Source organism: Rhineura floridana, chromosome 8 (assembly GCF_030035675.1).
Source record: "Rhineura floridana isolate rRhiFlo1 chromosome 8, rRhiFlo1.hap2, whole genome shotgun sequence".
Classification (NCBI taxonomy): Eukaryota; Metazoa; Chordata; class Lepidosauria; order Squamata; family Rhineuridae; genus Rhineura; species Rhineura floridana.
Genome location: NC_084487.1, coordinates 54118465 through 54137064, shown reverse-complemented (window position 1 = coordinate 54137064; position 18600 = coordinate 54118465). Strand labels below are relative to the sequence as shown.

General features: G+C 40.1%; 1 long non-coding RNA gene across 1 annotated transcript in view; it reads left to right on the top strand.

Annotated features, from left to right (window-relative positions):
• Positions 1 to 18043, top strand: part of LOC133390596 (uncharacterized) — a 76272-nt gene extending 58229 nt beyond the window's left edge. Inside the window, exons 2-4 of the long non-coding RNA XR_009764433.1 lie at positions 11376 to 11514; positions 13797 to 13870; positions 15107 to 18043. This is a non-coding gene — a long non-coding RNA (uncharacterized LOC133390596). The remainder of the gene's footprint in view (positions 1 to 11375; positions 11515 to 13796; positions 13871 to 15106) is intronic.
• The last annotated feature ends 557 nt before the right edge of the window (positions 18044 to 18600 follow it).

Here is an 18600-nt window from a genome sequence, read left to right as displayed (position 1 = left end):
GACGGTCCGACCATATAACACCAACTCTGGCCCGCCTGCACTGGCTGCCTATTTGTTTCCAGGCCCGGTTCAAAGTGCTGGTTTTGACCTATAAAGCCTTACACGGCATAGGACCACAATACCTGTTGGAACGCCTCCCCCGTTATGAACCTGCCCGTACACTACGTTCATCATCAAAGACCCTCCTCCAAGTTCCTACTCATAGGGAAGCTCGGAGGATGGCAACGCGGAAAAGGGCCTTTTCTGTGGTGGCCCCCGAACTGTGGAATGATCTCCCAGAGGAAATACGCCTGGCGCCATCGTTAATATCTTTTCGGCGCCAGGTTAAAACTTTTCTTTTCACCCAGGCTTTTTAATTAATTATGTTTAGTATACGCTGACATTGTTTTAATTTTTAATAATTTTTAACTTTTTATATGTTTTATATTGATACATGTCTTGTACTTTGCTATTTCTTGTCTTGTGAACCGCCCAAAGAGCTTCGGCTATGGGGCGGTCTATAAGCTTAATGAAATAAATAAAATAAATAAATTAAAATGCCCCAGTTCCCTTCTCAGTTGTTCTTGAAATCGACCTTATAGGCTAAAAGCTGTTGGACTGCTGAGCAGAGGAGGCAAATGAAAATATGATAGTTCTCTCCCCCTTACAGCTGATCTCAGCGCCAATCTTGTAGGCTGGGAGCTGCTGGACTGCTGGGTAGAGGAGACAATAAGGATGCTATAGTTCTCTCCCCTCCCAGCTGTTCCCAGCATCAGTTCTCAACTGGAGGCTGCAGATCTGCTGAACGGAGGAGGCGAATAGATACTATGATCTGACTGACTTCAGCTTATTCAAAAAACATATTTAATGAACTTTAAGATAAACAATTATATAAATTGGTTGACATGTTTTCTTATGATTAGTTTATTCTGTGGTCTCCATTGTTTTTCTCTTCAGATACAAATTCATCAGGGAAATGTTTGGAAGAGATTATTCTCAAATGGGTAATGCCTGATTCAAGAGATTCAGGTCAACAGATGAGTTTTACATTGGCCTGGTCAAATGGTTTTGACAAGCCGCATTGTAAAGTGGGGAGGAATAAATAAAATAAATGAAACTTTAAAGCAAAACTATCATTTTATGATAAGTAAAAGAGGCAAAACCTCAGTTGAAGAGATCAATGAAAATCAAATAGACTGCTGACATTCACGATCACTGTAATAAATACAGCTTCTAAAGTTTCCAAAAGGCACCTTATTTATTTGGGTAGCATGTACATTTTTACTTATTTTATTACCCCTTAGTAAACCAGTCAAGATTTCAGTGCATTACTCAGATTTGAATGTATATAAGCAATCATGATGCTCCAAAGCACTTGTGGCATATAAAATTACCAGGCATCCAGTAGCTTAAAATATGGCTGCTGGTGGCATCTTGTACTTGTCCACTAAAAAGACCTTGCCGGGAACTTATCACCACTGCGTTGCAAAAGCATACCAAATCGGTGCAAGAAGAATGGCCTGCTGTCACCACTGATTTGCATCATTCCCAGATTTGCAGTATAACAATGGCCTAGAACTGGAGCCAACATCTTGGCTGAAGGAGACCAGGATGGATGAATGGCCTCCCATAGCCAGGAATGGATGATTATTGATTATTATGTCAATTTCAGTTTGTCTCAATTCTCATTTTTTCCAGTCTTAGGTTCAGTTTGTCCCATTTCTCCATCAGTTTATGATTTTTTTAAAAGTCCACACAATTTGCATTTTCACACAATTTGCATGCATGCACATTTCTCATAATATACACCATTTTGCCTGATATACACATTGTTGCAAGCCATTTCCCTAATATAATGCATTTCTTACACTATTTTCATTAATATAAAGATATATGGATTTTTGGGTGTGCTCTTTCCTAATACAAGCATTTTTGTAAAATTTTGTTGCTGTTGTTGGAGAACTGTGTTGCAAAACTAGAAGTTGTATCTGTTGGTTTGAAAAGTGCAAATTAGGTAGATTCATGTAAAAGTAGAAGCTGAAAAAAATGGTCATTTATCCCTATCTGCAGCCAAAACCCAGATGTCTCATGAAGGGTGGAAGAGGAGCAGGGAATCTACCAAGAGTGCTGGAAGGCATCTTAAATTCAGCTAGGCTAACGCCTGGGGGGGGTTACCTTAGAGGAAACACACAAGAGAAAGCACAGGAGAGTGGAGGAGGATTCTGGGTAGCTGAACCCATCCACTCTATATATGGCACCTGAGGATGGGAAAAGGAGGCACTACCCAACACCCCTCCACTTAGTATCTACAAAGGAAATGACACAGGAATCTAACAGCCCTCAATATCTTTCATCAAGGGCCATAATCAGCTCTACCTGTCCCCTTCTGCTCCCAGCACAGCTGCACACCAAAAGAAAATGGGAAGTATTGGTGCATTGGCTCTGTGTCAGTGCTGAGCATGAGGCCGAATCCTAGGCTAGCACCAGCAAATAGAGACTAGTTGTGTGTCCTTCAGCAACTCTGAGACTTATGCCTCATTGTCTATTCTGAGCAAGTATCAGATCCCAGCAACATTTCAGCTTGGGAGTGCTGCAGTGCTTCATGTTATCCATTTTGGTGGCATCTGATCCTCCTGCTATGGCCCCTTTGATAGATGGGGGACTAGGATGAGAGGCCACAAGGTACTTCACACTTACAAAATAAAGAACAAGAAATGCAGGAGGACTCTGAAGGTGAATGGCTGAGTGGGTGCGACAGAGTTTCATCCCAACTGAGAGGGCATATGCACCAGCAGACCGGGAGGGGCATGGGGCATGCTTTTGGTGTGAAAGCCTTGCCCCAATAATGGTAGTTTGAGCAAAACACAACTTCTAGTAGAACCTATATAAAATTTAGGGTAAGGCAAGCCAAGCAGAAATTCAAGCAACAAACTAAAGATAAAAATGAAAAAAATATATTTAAAATAAAATCAGAAGCTGGAAACCACATAAATAGTATATCAGGCCCTTTTAAAGATTCTGAGAGGCCAGGGAGCAGAACGTCTTTTAAGGCCCTCCTTTCTTTTAATTACATTCTGCCATTCCCCCCCACAACTAAAAAACCCCATCTAAATGTGAATATAATCTCTGTTTGACAACAAGAGCAGTATGTTAAGATTTTATATCTCTAACATTCAAAGACAAACATTATATTGGATTCACTTGCAGAATAGGGATTGAAAGATATGTCAATTTCGGTTCTGTCAGTTTTCATTTTTCTGATTCAGTTCTCCACATTTCTGTAGCAATTTGCAATTTTTGTTTTTTAAAAGCTCCTCATGAAAATTCTCTAGCATTTTGGTGCAAATTTCTCCCAATAAACATTTCAATGGAATTTTTGACTAATGTACACATTTTTCATGCCATTTCTTGTCATACAATGCAATTTTGCATGTTATTTTCTCTCATATATTCATTTTTATGCACACTTTCTCCTAACATATGCATTTTTGTAAACACTGGTGACCTGCATTGCAAAATTCAAAAAAGTGCAAATTTCAAAAGAGGGCTGTGTTTCAGTTCATATATTGTTTCGGATACTATGAATTTGATAGATTCTGCTTGAAGTAGGAACTGAATCAAAATACTTGACCATTCCTATTGCAAAGTATGCAGGGGGTGGGAAAGACTTCTGCCTGAAACCCTGCTAGTAATTGCAGACAGTACTGAGTTAATGGGCCAATGGTCAGCATAAGACAATTTCCTATGTTCTCCTCTGACCACAAGATTACCTTCCTTTCATTTGCAGTATGTTTAAACTGCACCCTAAATGTCACCTACAGGGCAGATAAAGTCCAAGCTATGCAATGAGATAAAGATTGGGACTGTGGTGATGGGCAGGGGGGGCTTCTCCATGCTGTAGTCCCAACAAAAGTCACCTCTACCTGAAGCTGCCACTAGCCCTGGCAGAATCACTGGTGCCTACCCTTTGGGGGTTGGGGGAGACACTGCTGCGGCTCTTTGCATTTCTTAAAAAAAATGGTACATTAAATTGCATTCACACAACTAGTGTCGCAACTAATATTGCCCTGTGAGACAGAAGATTTCTTTAAGATGACATAGAGAATGTGAGACAGGAAAAAAAAGAATAATAATTTGCCAATAGAGAAGATTCAATATCTTTACATGAAAAAAACACAGTATAAATGCCTGAAAGGTCTTGAATTCTTGTGCAGGATTCCATTGATACAAGCAATGGATTTAGATGCTGGTTTTATTTCCAAGAGCTTATCAAATGTGTTTCACATTGGGCATACAACCTTTCCTGTGGCTGCATTTTCTCAGTCCTTTGAATGATTTAGTAATAGCAGTTAATGATGCAAAATGGGTTTCAATACTGATTTTACTAGCCAAATGAATCACAGGCTGATAAGGGAAATCAGCAGTCTTCTGATGCACACTAAATTGCTAAATGGCCGATTCAACATATCTCAAAGGAGAAGTTAACAGTAGGAGGTAGTCAGAGTAGAAAAATAGAGCAACATGTCTCCTTTGCAGTCAAAAAGGTTTTTAAATGCATTAAAATATGACCTCTGCTTTTCTTCAGAGTCACCCTCTGAATCAATTGCAGCTTTCTTTAAAATGACTTCACCTTTTTTATTCTATGCCAATATTCATCTTTGACATTGCTTATTTTTGCCCTTGCTTGTAAGATAACTTGCCTTCTCTACAATGAGAAAAAAACCAGATAATTATTTGAGAGCACAAGCCCCAACTGAGCTGATGCTCTCTAATTAACATAATGGTTAATCTGGCTCAGTTTTTAACCATTGTTTGAAAAAGATGCTGAAGAGTTATTTGTAAAAACAGCATAAACTAAACTAAACTAAACTCAGTATCTTATCATAGTATGAGAGACAGTGAAGCTGACACAAATGGAATGCATTACTCTTGGGACTCTCATCATGTCATGGCTATGGTATTTGATTTTAATTCACTTACAAAGAGTAAGCAGATTCTGTTTCTCAAAATGGTTCTTAAGAAGTGCATTATTAGGCAAGCATGTACTATTTACTACTGCACTGGGTACCATTTTATGGAGCAAAATATGTTTTAAGTTTTGAATAAATTTTACCCCCAGTGACAAGTTAATAGATATCTCACTAGGATATTTGCTATGAATTGATTTATGCCAGGAGTGGACAAAAATAATAGCTCACATATTCTTAGATAAAAGTTGAAGAGGATGGAAGGGAAGAAGACATATATTCTCTAGCAATTCCAGTTGTTTAAAGGTTGCAACTAAGGCTGCAGTGAACCTTCACATGGTCTTTTTTTCAAGGGTGGAAGCTGAGATGTCTGACAAGGGTGTGCGGGGTGGGGGTTAGAACTTTACAACAACAACAAAATTCAGGAGAGAAGGTGCATACCTTGTGAACTGAAAAAGATGGCTGAGGAATCTCCTCCCCCTCCCAGCTCAAACACATTTCAAAAGCCCTGTGCTCACAGTGGCATGGAGCAATTTGCAACAGATTTCTAGGCCAGCCCACTTCCTGGAAAGACCATGTGACCTAGGGTTGCCAGGTTCACGGCCTGAGACTGATCCTGTATCTTTAGGAGAAGAGAAAGTCAGCCAAGTGCAGGTGTTCTTGCAACCCTGTAATGGGAAAAACCACAAGGTGGAATTCTCCCTTCCCTCTGCACAATTTTTAAAGATACAGAAGACCTGTTGGAGGCTCGGCCTGGCAACCAAGAGGTCCTCTGTATCTTTAAAAGTTGTTCAGGGGAAAGGGAGAATTTCACCTTGTGATTTTTCCCATTACAGTGTTGAAAAAAACACCTGCACTTGGCTGACTTTCTCTTCTCTTAAAGATACAGGATCAATCTCAGGCCATGAACCTGGCAACCCTAATTGTGACCATGTGAGCTTGCCCCGTTGTTATGACCACCGAGCCAAGCACAAGCTTAGCATTGGTTTAGCAGGAGCTCCAAGGGATTTGGATCAGTGCATGAATTATTGGGAAGGGGGAGGAAGGGGGTTATTTATTAATTAATTGAAACATTTATATCCTGTGTTTCCTTAGAAGAGCTCAAGCTGTCAAACAGCAAAAATAAAGCCATAAGTTAACACTTTGAAATATCACCTTCAATCTAATGCAAATACGCAACTATATTAAAACAGCATCAGAAAACAGCAGTTCAGTAGCAAATGAAAAATATTTTTAAAAGAAACCCAGCAGGGACAGTTGAAACCAGTTCAGTAAAACAGCCAAAAGATATATGGCAGGCTGCATCAGTTCAAGATCTTAAGGCTTTAATTTCCCCAGCTTTTCATTGAGTGTTTTGTTGTATATTCTGCTGCTGGAGTTTTTAATGGCATGTTAAAATGTATTATGCTCAATCTTCTTTAATTTTATTCATTTTTAATGATATTTGACTTATTGTTTCGTATTATGATTTTATATATGTTGTACATTGCCCTGATAATTTGTTGACAAAGGGTGGTACAAACATATTTAAAATATTTAGTAGACATTTGAATATTTAAATCTTTATTAAATATAGTTACTAAATATTTAAATTTCAATGAATAAAAAAATGGGAGGGCAGGCTCATATGGGGAAAGGGGCATAAACTAAACTAAATGATATGGGACAATATGAATTTATGAAACCCACAACCCCACACCCCTGTTTAAGCCAAATCATACTTCTGTAGCCTCCTTAAAACATTAGCTAAGAGGGGAACCACAAAAGGTAATGGAGACACTAGGTTCAGAGCATTGTGGAGGCAAAATGGTGGCCAGGCTGCCAACATAGTTGCTGCTGCCGCTAGTTGTAATAGCAGATGAAAAGACCCTTAGAGAAGAGGAAAGGTGAGACTCAACCCTGAGAAACTATTGGGGAATTCCTTCCCCCAGAGAAATTTGGTGAATGGGCCCCTCCCCACACAGCTGTAGATTCAATGCACAGACCAGACTTTTCACTCTTTCACAGTAGCATAGCTCATCTAATATCCACATCTATATCCATATCTATATATAACATGATCCCACCATTTGCTAATAACTAATGGGAACAAACCAGGTATGGAGGGTGAATTTGACCCTTTCCTCCTTTGCTGCAGCCCTGAGGAAAAATTCCACTTCTGAAGCTGCTATTTGCATTGATGGTTTTGGTGGCGGCGGCAGCAGCATGTTGCTCAAAATATAGAACAGGAAAAACATTAGTGGAAAGAAAGCTAGTTCCCAAGAACTTGGGAGGGGAGTAAGAAGCATCCTCCTCCTCTTTCTCTTAGGAGTTGGGGGTCTTCTGCTCCTTCTGCCCCATTCTTGCTCCTTTCACCCTCTCTGCCCCGGTGTTTCTGGCCCACCAAGCTGTGGTCACCAGCTGTTTTGGGAAACAAAATGAAATGAATCTTTATTGCTCAAAGCCATAGGCTACCACAATTCCATGGCGCAGAGTGGTAAGCAGCGGTAACGCAGCCGAAGCTCTGCTCACAGCCGGAGTTCGATTCCAATGGAAGGAGGAAGTCGAATCTCCGGTAAAAGGGGTTGAGGTCCACTCAGCCTTCCATCCATCCGTGGTCAGTAAAATGAGTACCCGGCATATGCTGGGGGGTAAAGAAAGGCCGGGGAAGGAACTGGCAATCCCACCCCATATATACGGTCTGCCTAGTAAATGTCGCAAGACATCACCCTAAGAGTCGGAAACGACTCACACTATAAATGCGGGGACACCTTTAACTTTTTAAAAAGGAAAATAAAAAATACATATTAAAATACAAGTCATATTTCAACAAACACAGTTCAACAGCATACAGTATAGGGTCAACAGCACTAAATTTCAAATAAAATTTCCTCTCCTGGGCGAAAGATACACTGACCCATGACTTAGTAGATAAGTATTACAGCCATAATGGTGCCAGGGCATAACCCACCCAACCCACAAGGTTTTTGTTTTGGTATCTAGCTCTTAGTTTCCCTGCAGCTAGAGCAAAATTTGCTACCTGGGTAGTTCTGAATGTATTGTTGCCTGCCACAGTCAGACCCCAAGAGCTCTGGTGATGGTGGGCCTTTGCAGCCATGTTGGGAGGACCTGGCATGGCTTCAAAGCCCCTTCCCCCCTTTGGGGGTGTGTGGCCACGCACGTTGCATCATGTAGAGGGCGGGGCAGGGTGGCTATTTAAGCCCTGCTCCGTCCTCCTTTGGCCTCTTTCCGGCCTTACGTGACACCTGCCCACCATCCCTGCAGAGCAGTACAAGTTTAACTGGTCGCCTTGGGGCTGGGTAGGAATTTTTGGCTCGTCAGCCTTCATTTGCTGACAAGTTTTTTACCTACCCTGTACTATTCTTCTAATTTGGCTGCTTGGATTATATGTATTTGGCTATTTTGGCTTAATTCAGTTTGGCTGATTGGTAGCCTGGCCCAATAGTGTACTGATTCAAATATGTTATTTTGGACATGTTTGGTGGATATGTGTGGGAAATTCGCAGCGTAGGGCTTGGTGAGCCCCCTTAGGCACCCTTTAAAGTAATTGGTGGGTTCTGAGGCCTGCTTTCCAGGCCTGTTGGCAGGATAAGACTCACCTTTGGGGCTAACCTGTAACACCCACTCAGAGTTGTGCAGCCCTGAGGGGAGGTGGAGCAGGAAGGCCTCCCTAACCATCCTGCAGGGATGGGGCCTAGAGAAGGGAATTGGGCTTGGACCACCCCCTTTCCCATGGCAAAGTGTCCTCTCCTGATTGGGTAAGAGTTAGGTCCCACAATTTTCTCTGCAGATCATTTATTATGCAATCACTTAATGGCTTTATCTGAATAAACGTGGCCCTTGATGTACCCACACTTCATCTTGTCTTGCCTCTTCATTTCCTGGCTATATCTGCTCCCGGAAATATCTATTTGACAACGAGCGAAGGATGTAGGAAAGAAATTTAAGCCTTGAGGACTTGTATAGGGGGCAGCTTAGTAAATAATGTACAATGTCCTCAACTTCACCAGATTCACAGATACAAACTCTTTGATGAGTTGGAATGTTAAAAATTCTTCCATCCAAAAAAGCAGAGGGCATAGTCTGAAGTAGTAAAGCTGTGAAAGGCACCGCTGTCAGAAATACGAAGTATTGCTCCATGCCAAATGTTGTTTTATATAGTGGATACCAAATAGAAAATGACATTTGGGTTACTGAGTAGAGGTCCCACAATTTAGAATAAAGATGGATTCTTTCTTTGAACAACTGTTTAACTGTAACGGAAGAGAGGAAAGGTAAAACTTCTGTGTTGATCCCAGAAGCAGACAGAGTAGATTTAACAGAATTTACCCAGCAGCTTTGGGTTGGAGTTTGCAGTTGTTCTAGAAAGCATTTCTTTGGCAGGCGCAAATCATTCATACAAGCCAACTTCAGCCAATACAAGGCAAGTGCAGCATGAACACACAATTCTATAGAACATAGCTCTGTTTCTGCCCTTAATAGAAATGCAGGTGTACTTTGAGGGTCAGCTAACAGGGATCTCATGAAGGAAGTCAGCACTACCTTGAGAGAAGAGACATTTGTATACCCCCAAAGCTCTGAGCCATACAGCAGTTGTGGGACTATCTTCTTCTGAAACACCTCAACTGTAGATGCAACCAAGCTCCCCCCGTGGAACTTAGAGAAACACATCAATGATTGTATGGAATGGGAGGATTTCAAGTTGATTGAATCCAAATATGGCTTCCATGAAAGTTGGGCATTAAACCCCCATCCCAAGTATCTGAAATTACGTTGTTGTTCAATGGGTTTGTCATCCAATTTCCATTCATGGGTTTTTTCTTCCTCCCCAAAGCTACCACTTCTGTTTTGGCATGATTGATATATAGGTGCTCCTTTGAACAGAAAGTACTCAAACCTCTTAATTACCTTCACATCCCAATTAATGTGGTGGAAATCATAGCTATGTCATTGGCATACAAGAGAACAGAGAACTTGGCATCTAGGACTGAAACTGGAAGATATTCCAAGCCACTAAATTCATGACCTAAGCCATTGATATAAAAATTAAAAAGAAAGGGCGCCAAGAGGTATCCCTAGCATACGCTTCTGTTGGTTGGTATATTTTCTGATAGTAATCCATTTGCCCAAGCTTTACCCTGAAAAAAGACTGCAACATTTGTATTAAATACAGTAATCTTCTGTCAATGTTACTGGCAGATAACTTTTGCCACAACCAACCTCTGTCAATGAGATCAAAGGCAGAAGTAAAATAGACAAAGGCAACAAAAAGCTCTTTTCAACCATTTTGGGAGTATGTCTGGATCAGGTGATGAAGAATAAAGCATTGATCTATTGTGGACTTTCCCTTTATAAACCCTGCGTGCTCTTCAGCTATAACTAAGTTTTCAGTAGCCCAAGATTCTAATTTGCATAACAGATATTTAGAATACAATTTAGCAACAACACTGAGCAGGCTAATTGCCTAAAAACCATGCATTTTAGTATGTTTTTAAATTGCTTTTTAAAAAATGTGTTTTTAAATTTGTATATTTGTTTTTAATGTTTTTAATTGTTGTAAACCTCACAGAGAGCTTCAGCTATGGGGCGGTATACAAATGTAATAAATAAATAAATAAATGGTCTAAAAAAAATTGGATCTGCCTTAGAACCTCTTTTATAGATGGGGACAACTATACTTACTCCCCAACCCTGAGGGATTTTCCCATAATGGTTAATACATGTAAACATAGTAGCAAAAACTGGGCACCACCAGGCAGGATTTGATTTAAACACTTCTGCAGGAAGCATGTCCTCCCCGGGAGCTTTTTTTGGAGGCAGAGAGTTAATCAAAATATATATTTCATCTGGGGTTACAGGGTCCCATTCAAGGCAAGAGGAGAGCAGTAAAGAATCTATATTATGAGGAGTACCTAAAGGTACCCTGGTGAGAGGTGATTAAAAAGGGAGGAAAAATGTGTGTACCATTGTGATGAAGTAACTGGATTGTCAATGAAGCCTTTACCTCCTTTTATCCCTCTTGTTACCAAGGTCCAAAATCTAGCTGAATTCTTTTCTAAGGTTGCCAAACCTAACTCCATCCACAACTGGTGTATGTGCTTATCCTTTTTACTATGCAGCAAATTTTTATACTCTCTACGCAGTTGTATGTAGGAGTTAAAATTTTCTAGGGAATCCACTTTTCTTAATTTCCTTATAGCTTTTGCTAGGATGCGTTTGTGAGCAGCGCACTGCTCATCAAACCAACCTTGATGTGGCTGCCTAACTGAGTGGCCGGCTTTGGAGCTAATCACAAGAGGCCTAATTTCTTTCACTATTTTATCAAAATTTTTGAAGAGATCTGAAAAGAACAAAAGGTGATCCCTTAAAGTTAATATCCTAGGGGACATTAAAAATATATTTATTCCTTCTTGTACCTTCCCACTCCAGCAGACCCTTTTGTCACCTTGGACTGTCAGGTTTTCTGGAAGGGCTGGCACTGAAGGGATAAATCCAACTGGAAAGGAAAATGAGATTGGATTGGCACATGGTCACTCTTGGGCCTTGCAAGAACTTTAAAGATCATGAGGTAAGGAACAAGTTGTTGAGACAGGATCATAAAATCTATAACTCTCTTACCCCTTGATCCAATATATGTGAATAACTCTGATTCTAGGCTTCTGTCTGTCCCATTACATGTATACAGATGAAACTTGAAGACAAGAGCAAAAGGGGATTGGCCAGCTTTGTTGATACCTAGGTCTTTTGAATTCCTAATAGGGAAAGAGGTTAAGTCTTCTGGAGAAATCAGAAATCAGTCCTCCAGGTTTTTGCATTTGGGGGGCAGCAGAGGAAGTGAGGGAGGAGGACGGTAAAAAATTGCCAAGTCATTGAGAGGAAAATGGAGGATAAAACCTCTTCCCGCATATTCATTCCCAATTGTCTGGGGTTAAAGGCTAAAGGTGGGGGGAGGACAGTGGAGGAGAAAGGGTACCAAACTGGTTCAATGCCACTCCCATCAATAGTAGTAATAATAGCCTGCAGTTGGTTCACATGGAAATCAACAATACAAATTAGTAAAAAAGGAATCACATAAGAATCTGAAAAATCCTGGAATGAAGGAGCAGAAGCAGCTATATTACTACAAGTTGTGTCATGTGTCATGTAGGGATGGAAATATCTGTGTATTTCGGTTCTCTCAGTTTCCTACTTTTCTAATGTTAAACTCAGTTCTCTACATTTCTGCAGCAATCTGCGATTTTTTTAAAAAAAACTCATGAAAATTCTCCATCATTTTAGTGTGAATTTCTGCAAATAAACACATTTTTGTAGGCAGTTTTGACAAAGGTACACATTTTTGCAAACCATTTCTCATCATATCATGCTTTTGTGCCTGTTATTTTTACTCATATATTCATTTTTATGCACACTTTCCCCTAATATATGCATTTTTGTAAATATTGTTTAGTTGGAGAACTGCATCCCAAAATTCTAATAAATGCAAATTTTGAAGGATGGATGTGTTTCAGTTTTCATATTGTTTCGGATAGTGCAAATTTGTTAAATTCTGGAAATGCAAACTGAATCGAAATTCTCACCCATCCCTAGTGACATGTGACTCATGGCAAGTAAGAAGCAGCAGCAGCAGCAGCAGCAGTGGCTGGTGCCCACTGAGACTGTTAGGGCATAAGGCAGGCAGAGCCTACTAACTCTTGTTGTGTCCCCATCCTCCTCCCTCGTGAGTCCTACAAGGGAAAAGAAAGCCGACAGCCAGGACCACCCCCTGGACTGGATGTAAGTAACTAGTTAGACAGGTGCAGGATGGCTGAGGACACTCTGAGGTTGGTGGAGCACTGCCCCACTTGCCCTAGTGAACCAACCTCCACTGCGGGAGACCAACCCTAGGTGGAGCCAGAGCCAATGGCAGACAGATCCACTCTGACTGGTTGCTAGTAAGGAGGGAGGTGGAAGCCTGGCTGAGGATGTACTGAGGCTGACAGAGCAATGCCCCACTTGCCCTAGTGAACCAACCTCCACTGCGGGAGACCAACCCTAGGTGGAGCCAGAGCCAATGACAGACAGATCCACTCTGACTGGTTGCTAGTAAGGAGGGAGGTGGAGTCCTGGCTGAGGATGTACTGAGGCTGACAGAGCAATGCCCCATTTGCCCTAGTGAACCAGCCTCCACTGACCACAAAATAACACAAATATGGATTGGACCGTAGTTTGACCCTGTGGTGGCTTTAAGAAGTACTCTTTACACAAAGGATGGTGACCAAAACACTTCATTACAGCACACTCAAGCACACACTACGCATGAAAAAGACCTCCAGAAATCTATGTCCTCAGCTGCCTGGTCTCTAGAGCTGCTGAGCTTTGCATAAAACCTAGAATGGAAGTACTCCACTCTGGTGAACTGGAACACAGAAAACACTGGGTTGCCTAACAGTGCAGTGGTTACAATGTAGCCAGAGATAAGGATGCCAAGTTCTTAGACAATCTTTGACACATCTGAGTCAGTTTCTGGGCTTGGAGCCTGATATATCCAGGATATCTGTGTACTGGGGATGTGGGGGTGGGTAGAAACCATCTATAAATGAGGAAAGTTCATTGAAAACGTTGTTAGTGGAAATTTTGGAACACAAACCTTTTACCAAGTTAATTTATATCCCATCCTTTATTTTAGGTGACAGTCCATTACATGAATAAATATAAAGAGACAGGAACAAAACCCCATATGCCTCCATTAAATAAAGCAATGGAATAATTCACATGTCAACACTATTCTGTTCTCTTCCCCCCCCTTCATTTCTATTGCCTCAATAACATTATGCTTGTGCATCAATAACATTATGCTTTTGTCACTTCCAGTTTATTCTTCATTCCTGGGCAGTAAGTAATTATTCATAATGAGGATTTAGGACCTTGAAAATCTTGCAAACTGTGTAAGTAAAGCAGACTAACTTTTTTCATTAAAACTGTATACCGGAAAAACCTCATTAATCAGTCAGAATCCATTAGATATTGGTGTTAGAAGCCTTATAAGTTTTAAGCTTTAAATTTTCACTGTTACCTTTTTAGATTTATCTTTTATAATGATTAAAAACACACACACACAAAGGGCCCAATATAGTAGCATGTGTATATATGATAATGTTCCATTTGGGGCCCAACGCAATGCCCAGGTGCTGTGTTTCCACAGTATACATGGGGAGGGGTCACACCCTAGTGACAGAGCACATGCTATGTGTGTTGAAAGCCTCAGTTCAAAGGGAGACACCTCTATCTAAGACGTGAACAGCTACAGACTGTTGCACTAGATGGTCCAATGGTCTGAATCAGTAGAAGATTGCTTCATGTCTTTGTAGGTTCACATAGGTTCAAGTGGAAGAATCATGTCATGTTGATTTTTTGAGAAATATCTTCTCTTCAAATTAAAGCTTTGCAAGCAATCCTATGCTATGAATCTCCCTCTCCACAGGCAGAGGAAGAAGTCCAGGAAACAAAGCCCCCCTAGTACAATGCTGGAAAAGTCCACCTCCATCGCTTTGCTGCTGGCAGTGTGCCAGGGAGTGGTAGGGCCAGAAACAGGGTATTCCTGGGCTGAGTCAGGGCCAGAGTGGCAGACATCTTGGATCTGCCAGATACCAAGAACCCTCATTCTCCTGACATTCTGCAACAAAGGGCAAAATAGTATTTCTGACCTAGCTGGTGTACTTATTTTCCCTTCCATTAGTGTCAATGAGTGGGATTTTTAAAAATAAAATAAATAACAAAATAAAAATAAAGATCTTCTGCCCTGGCCAGCTTGTGCCAGTAGGGTTTAGGAAGTGGGAGGTTTCTTTGCAATAGAATGCCCACACACACTTTAGTATTGCTCTGCCTACTGGATTTTCTAGAAAACTTTCAATTCATGTATATATTGAATGTGACAGCATTCTAGTTATTGCTCTTGTATATGCACTAGATCCTGGGTATCCCTTTTTGTAGCTCTGCCTTCAGTCGATAGTGAATATTACTGAATCCATTTTACACAGTTTCTCATTTTTGTGCTTGATTGTAAGATATTTTAAATGCATATTTAAAGGCCCCAGAGTTGAAATGCAAGAGTTAAAATTAATTATTAAATAGACCCTTTGAAGAGCATTATCAGCCTGTTTCATGCCCTTTCTTTATTTCAGATTATCTAAATAAGTTAGTCATCTCCATGAACTTCAATGGGTCTACTCTGAGTCGGACAAGCATTGAATACCACCCCATGACATATTGTGAATGTAAATCAATGATTGATTTCAAAGTCTTTCAACTGAAAGCTTTTGGTCCAGCTACAGGGTTGACACTTGTTGCTTTTGTATAATTAAACAAATTTACAAGCCTAATACATTTTACAAATTAGCTATAGAGCAAGCCAGCCTGGACAAAATTGATGGTACAAGAGAGTCTAAGCCTCTTTAGACTGGTATTTTATTGCAGGTGTATTCTGCAACATATTCTTGACATTATAATAGTACATTAGTGGTGGATTTATTCTGCTCCAGTTTGTTCTTCCATGCTTCCCCAGTGACACTACATTATTGCTGCCTGGAGGAGCTATAGCACAACAAAAGCAGGACAAAAATAAACCAGAACATTTGTGGTATAAAAAGTCATGGTACTGAAGCAGGAACTTACGAAATGTGCACAGATTGGAAATGAAGCAGTTTGACTGCCCCAAAACCTTTGCAGGTACAAACAGTATTGAAAGCAGGATGACATTTGACCGCCACAATAACATCCTGAGCACAAATATCATGAATGCACAAGAAAAAAGATGTCTTAAGTACAAAGCATGAAAGTTTATCAGTAAGAAGGTACCAGCTGCTTTTTTATTTATCCATTACCAAAAGGCTTTGCTAGTGCCACTCTTTCAAAAACAAATCCTCTGGTGTACTTTAATGGATATAGACTTTTTGCATCATCTCATTGATTTTTCTGAATTAAATAAATCTGTAAGAATGTGAAGGAACAGTCATGGAAGTAACCCATTTTCTTTAGGAAAGAACATTAAAACTGAGTTGGATTTTTTATTGTTACATTTTTAACCTTTACAAGTGGACAGTTTGCTTGTCTAGCAAAAATTGGTCAAATAAAATTTATCTTCCTTTGTACTTTACCTTCAGGAAATGGCAAATGCTGGTGTAATGACAAGTAAGAGAGACTATCAAATGGTTTGGGGAAGGAGGAAGGGGGTAGAGATTTGCTGTCTTTAAAATGCCAGGATATTATATATGTCATTATGTCTTTCTATTTCTCGGTACTGCAGATATCAAATATCTGAATCTCTCTCCCCCCCCCTTGCTGGAAAAGTATAATTTTATGAATATCGGCATCTGGCAAACTTTCCTCGAAACTGCAGGCACAAATGTAGCTTTAGTATCCCACAAACAATTTAGTCAATGTGACCTGGTTTTATAACATCTGAAAGTTGTTTATCCCAAACTAAGATTAGATGCATAGTTCTTCATTTCAGAGAGGGCCTATAAGCATAGACAGGTCCATGTTGTTCCTTAAAGTAACCCAGCTTGCTCCGAATAGCTGGGATTAGGTAACTGATTGGGCCTTTCAGGTCAGAAGATAATGGGCTGGATCCAGAATAGGTTTATCATTCTTTAGGCCCATTGAAACTTATGGGACAAGTAAGTCATGACTAGGGATGGATGAATCTAAACCAGGCCATCCTGTCCTGTTTTGGTCTGCAGATGTCTGCAAATGCCTGCCCTGTTCCTGTGCAGATTTGTTTAGGATAATTCTGGGAAAATCCTAAAAAATCTCCACACATAAGACAAGGCAACCCTCCACCACCCCCCAACAAATTAAAGAATTCTTATGAGGTATAGTGAGAGGTGTTCTGTATTTGTTTCCCTTGCTTTTATCAGCGTAAACTGCTTGGAACAGCTTAAAAGCACGGCCCCTCCATCACTTGTAAAAATGATTTCAAAAACAGTGCAAGAAGTGGCTGCATGTTGCTTCCTGTGTAATTCTGTGCACAAAGTGCCATTATACATACAACAAAATGGCTGCCTCCTATTCTACTGCTGGTATTGATTGCAATGTACTAAGATAAGAACAAAGAAACTAGCTGGGAATTCTGATGTACTTGTCTATGCAGATGTAATTGGCAGATACCCAAAAGGTGATGACTTATCTTTAAGTTTCGTTTTACTAAACTGCTTGCTTGTAACTTTTTATTGTCATATAGCATCATTGAGATAAGATATAAAACAAGGCCTGTTCAGGAATATGGCAGGCAGCTCACTTTAAGCATAAGCGGTGAGTGTGTCTCTATTCTGCAGAATAAAACTTGGGTAACCCTCGTCTAACGTCTCGTTCTTGGTGGTAAATCAGAGTAAGCCTACCAGGGAAATGAACAGCATTTTTGCAACACTGGGAGCAGCCATTTCTTGTACTACAATGATGGACACTTCCTACATCATTTTAAAAAGCATTTCTACTCTGCATGGTGGAGGCGCCATGTGTTGAAGCCACTCCTAGCAACTTTACACGATTAAAGCAAGCAAGCAAACAAACAGAATAGTCCTCAGTACACCTTGTAAGTACAATGGTCGAACCAGCCGTTAGAAAGTTTCATAGTTCTGAATATTAAACTATAACATATTATATATTATAAACTATATTATATTATAAACTCATATTAAACTAATATTCAACTATGTTCCATCTGAGGACTGGTTGGACAGGATGAGAGAGGTGGTGGTAGTTCACTGTAAAATCTAGGCTGGATTGAAATTGTATATCGTTCCTAGAATTAAGTCTCATAGATTTCAATAGAACTAAATAATGTCTAAATTTAATCTCTATCTATTTGTGTAGGCTTGAGCGCCAGAATCTCTCCCTTTAGAAATTAAGTAGTGGCCACTGGTAGGATTTTCAGTTGAAACTCTCTGGCTTTGTACTAGTTGCTTTTCTCAAATTTATTCTCTCCACCTGCTAAACAAGAATACGTATTTGAACAAGCAACTTGCGATTGATTTGTTGTTGCTGACACAATGAATAAATCTGAAGGAGGGTGAAAATTGCCTGGTAAGAATGATTCAAATATCACCTGTCTTCTTGGGTGAACGAGCATTTATTTACTTCTTTCTCTTTTTCACAATGTACTCAGTGACCTTTAAGGAAATAGTGGGGATTGCACACATGCCAACATTTAAGAAATTAAGTTCAAGCTATCTGAAAACAAAAGTGAAGAATATACAGGAACTGCAGAGGGAAAATTACAATATAGCAATTTGGTAGGCTACATACATATAATTTCTGAACCTCTCTGGGATTTTCTAAATTAAGAGCAGTATCTCTTAAACCCAATAAATAAAATAATAGAAGAATGCAGATACAAAAGAAGGTGAAGACTCATATTTTCCCAATATGTAAAGAACCTGCTGTGTATTAAAAATGTAGATTGCAATCCTTCCTCTTTTTACCTGTGAGTAAACCCCACTGAACTAATTGGGATATATTTCTGAGTAGGCATGTATAGGATTGCACTGATGATCAACTTGAAGCTTGATTTCAGATTTATCAAGACAAATTGGCTTGTGTGTGTGTATTTTTGGAAGTGAAATGCATTTGGAGGCTTTAAACAGCCGTCTTGTGGGCAGTCATTCACATCATACCTAAT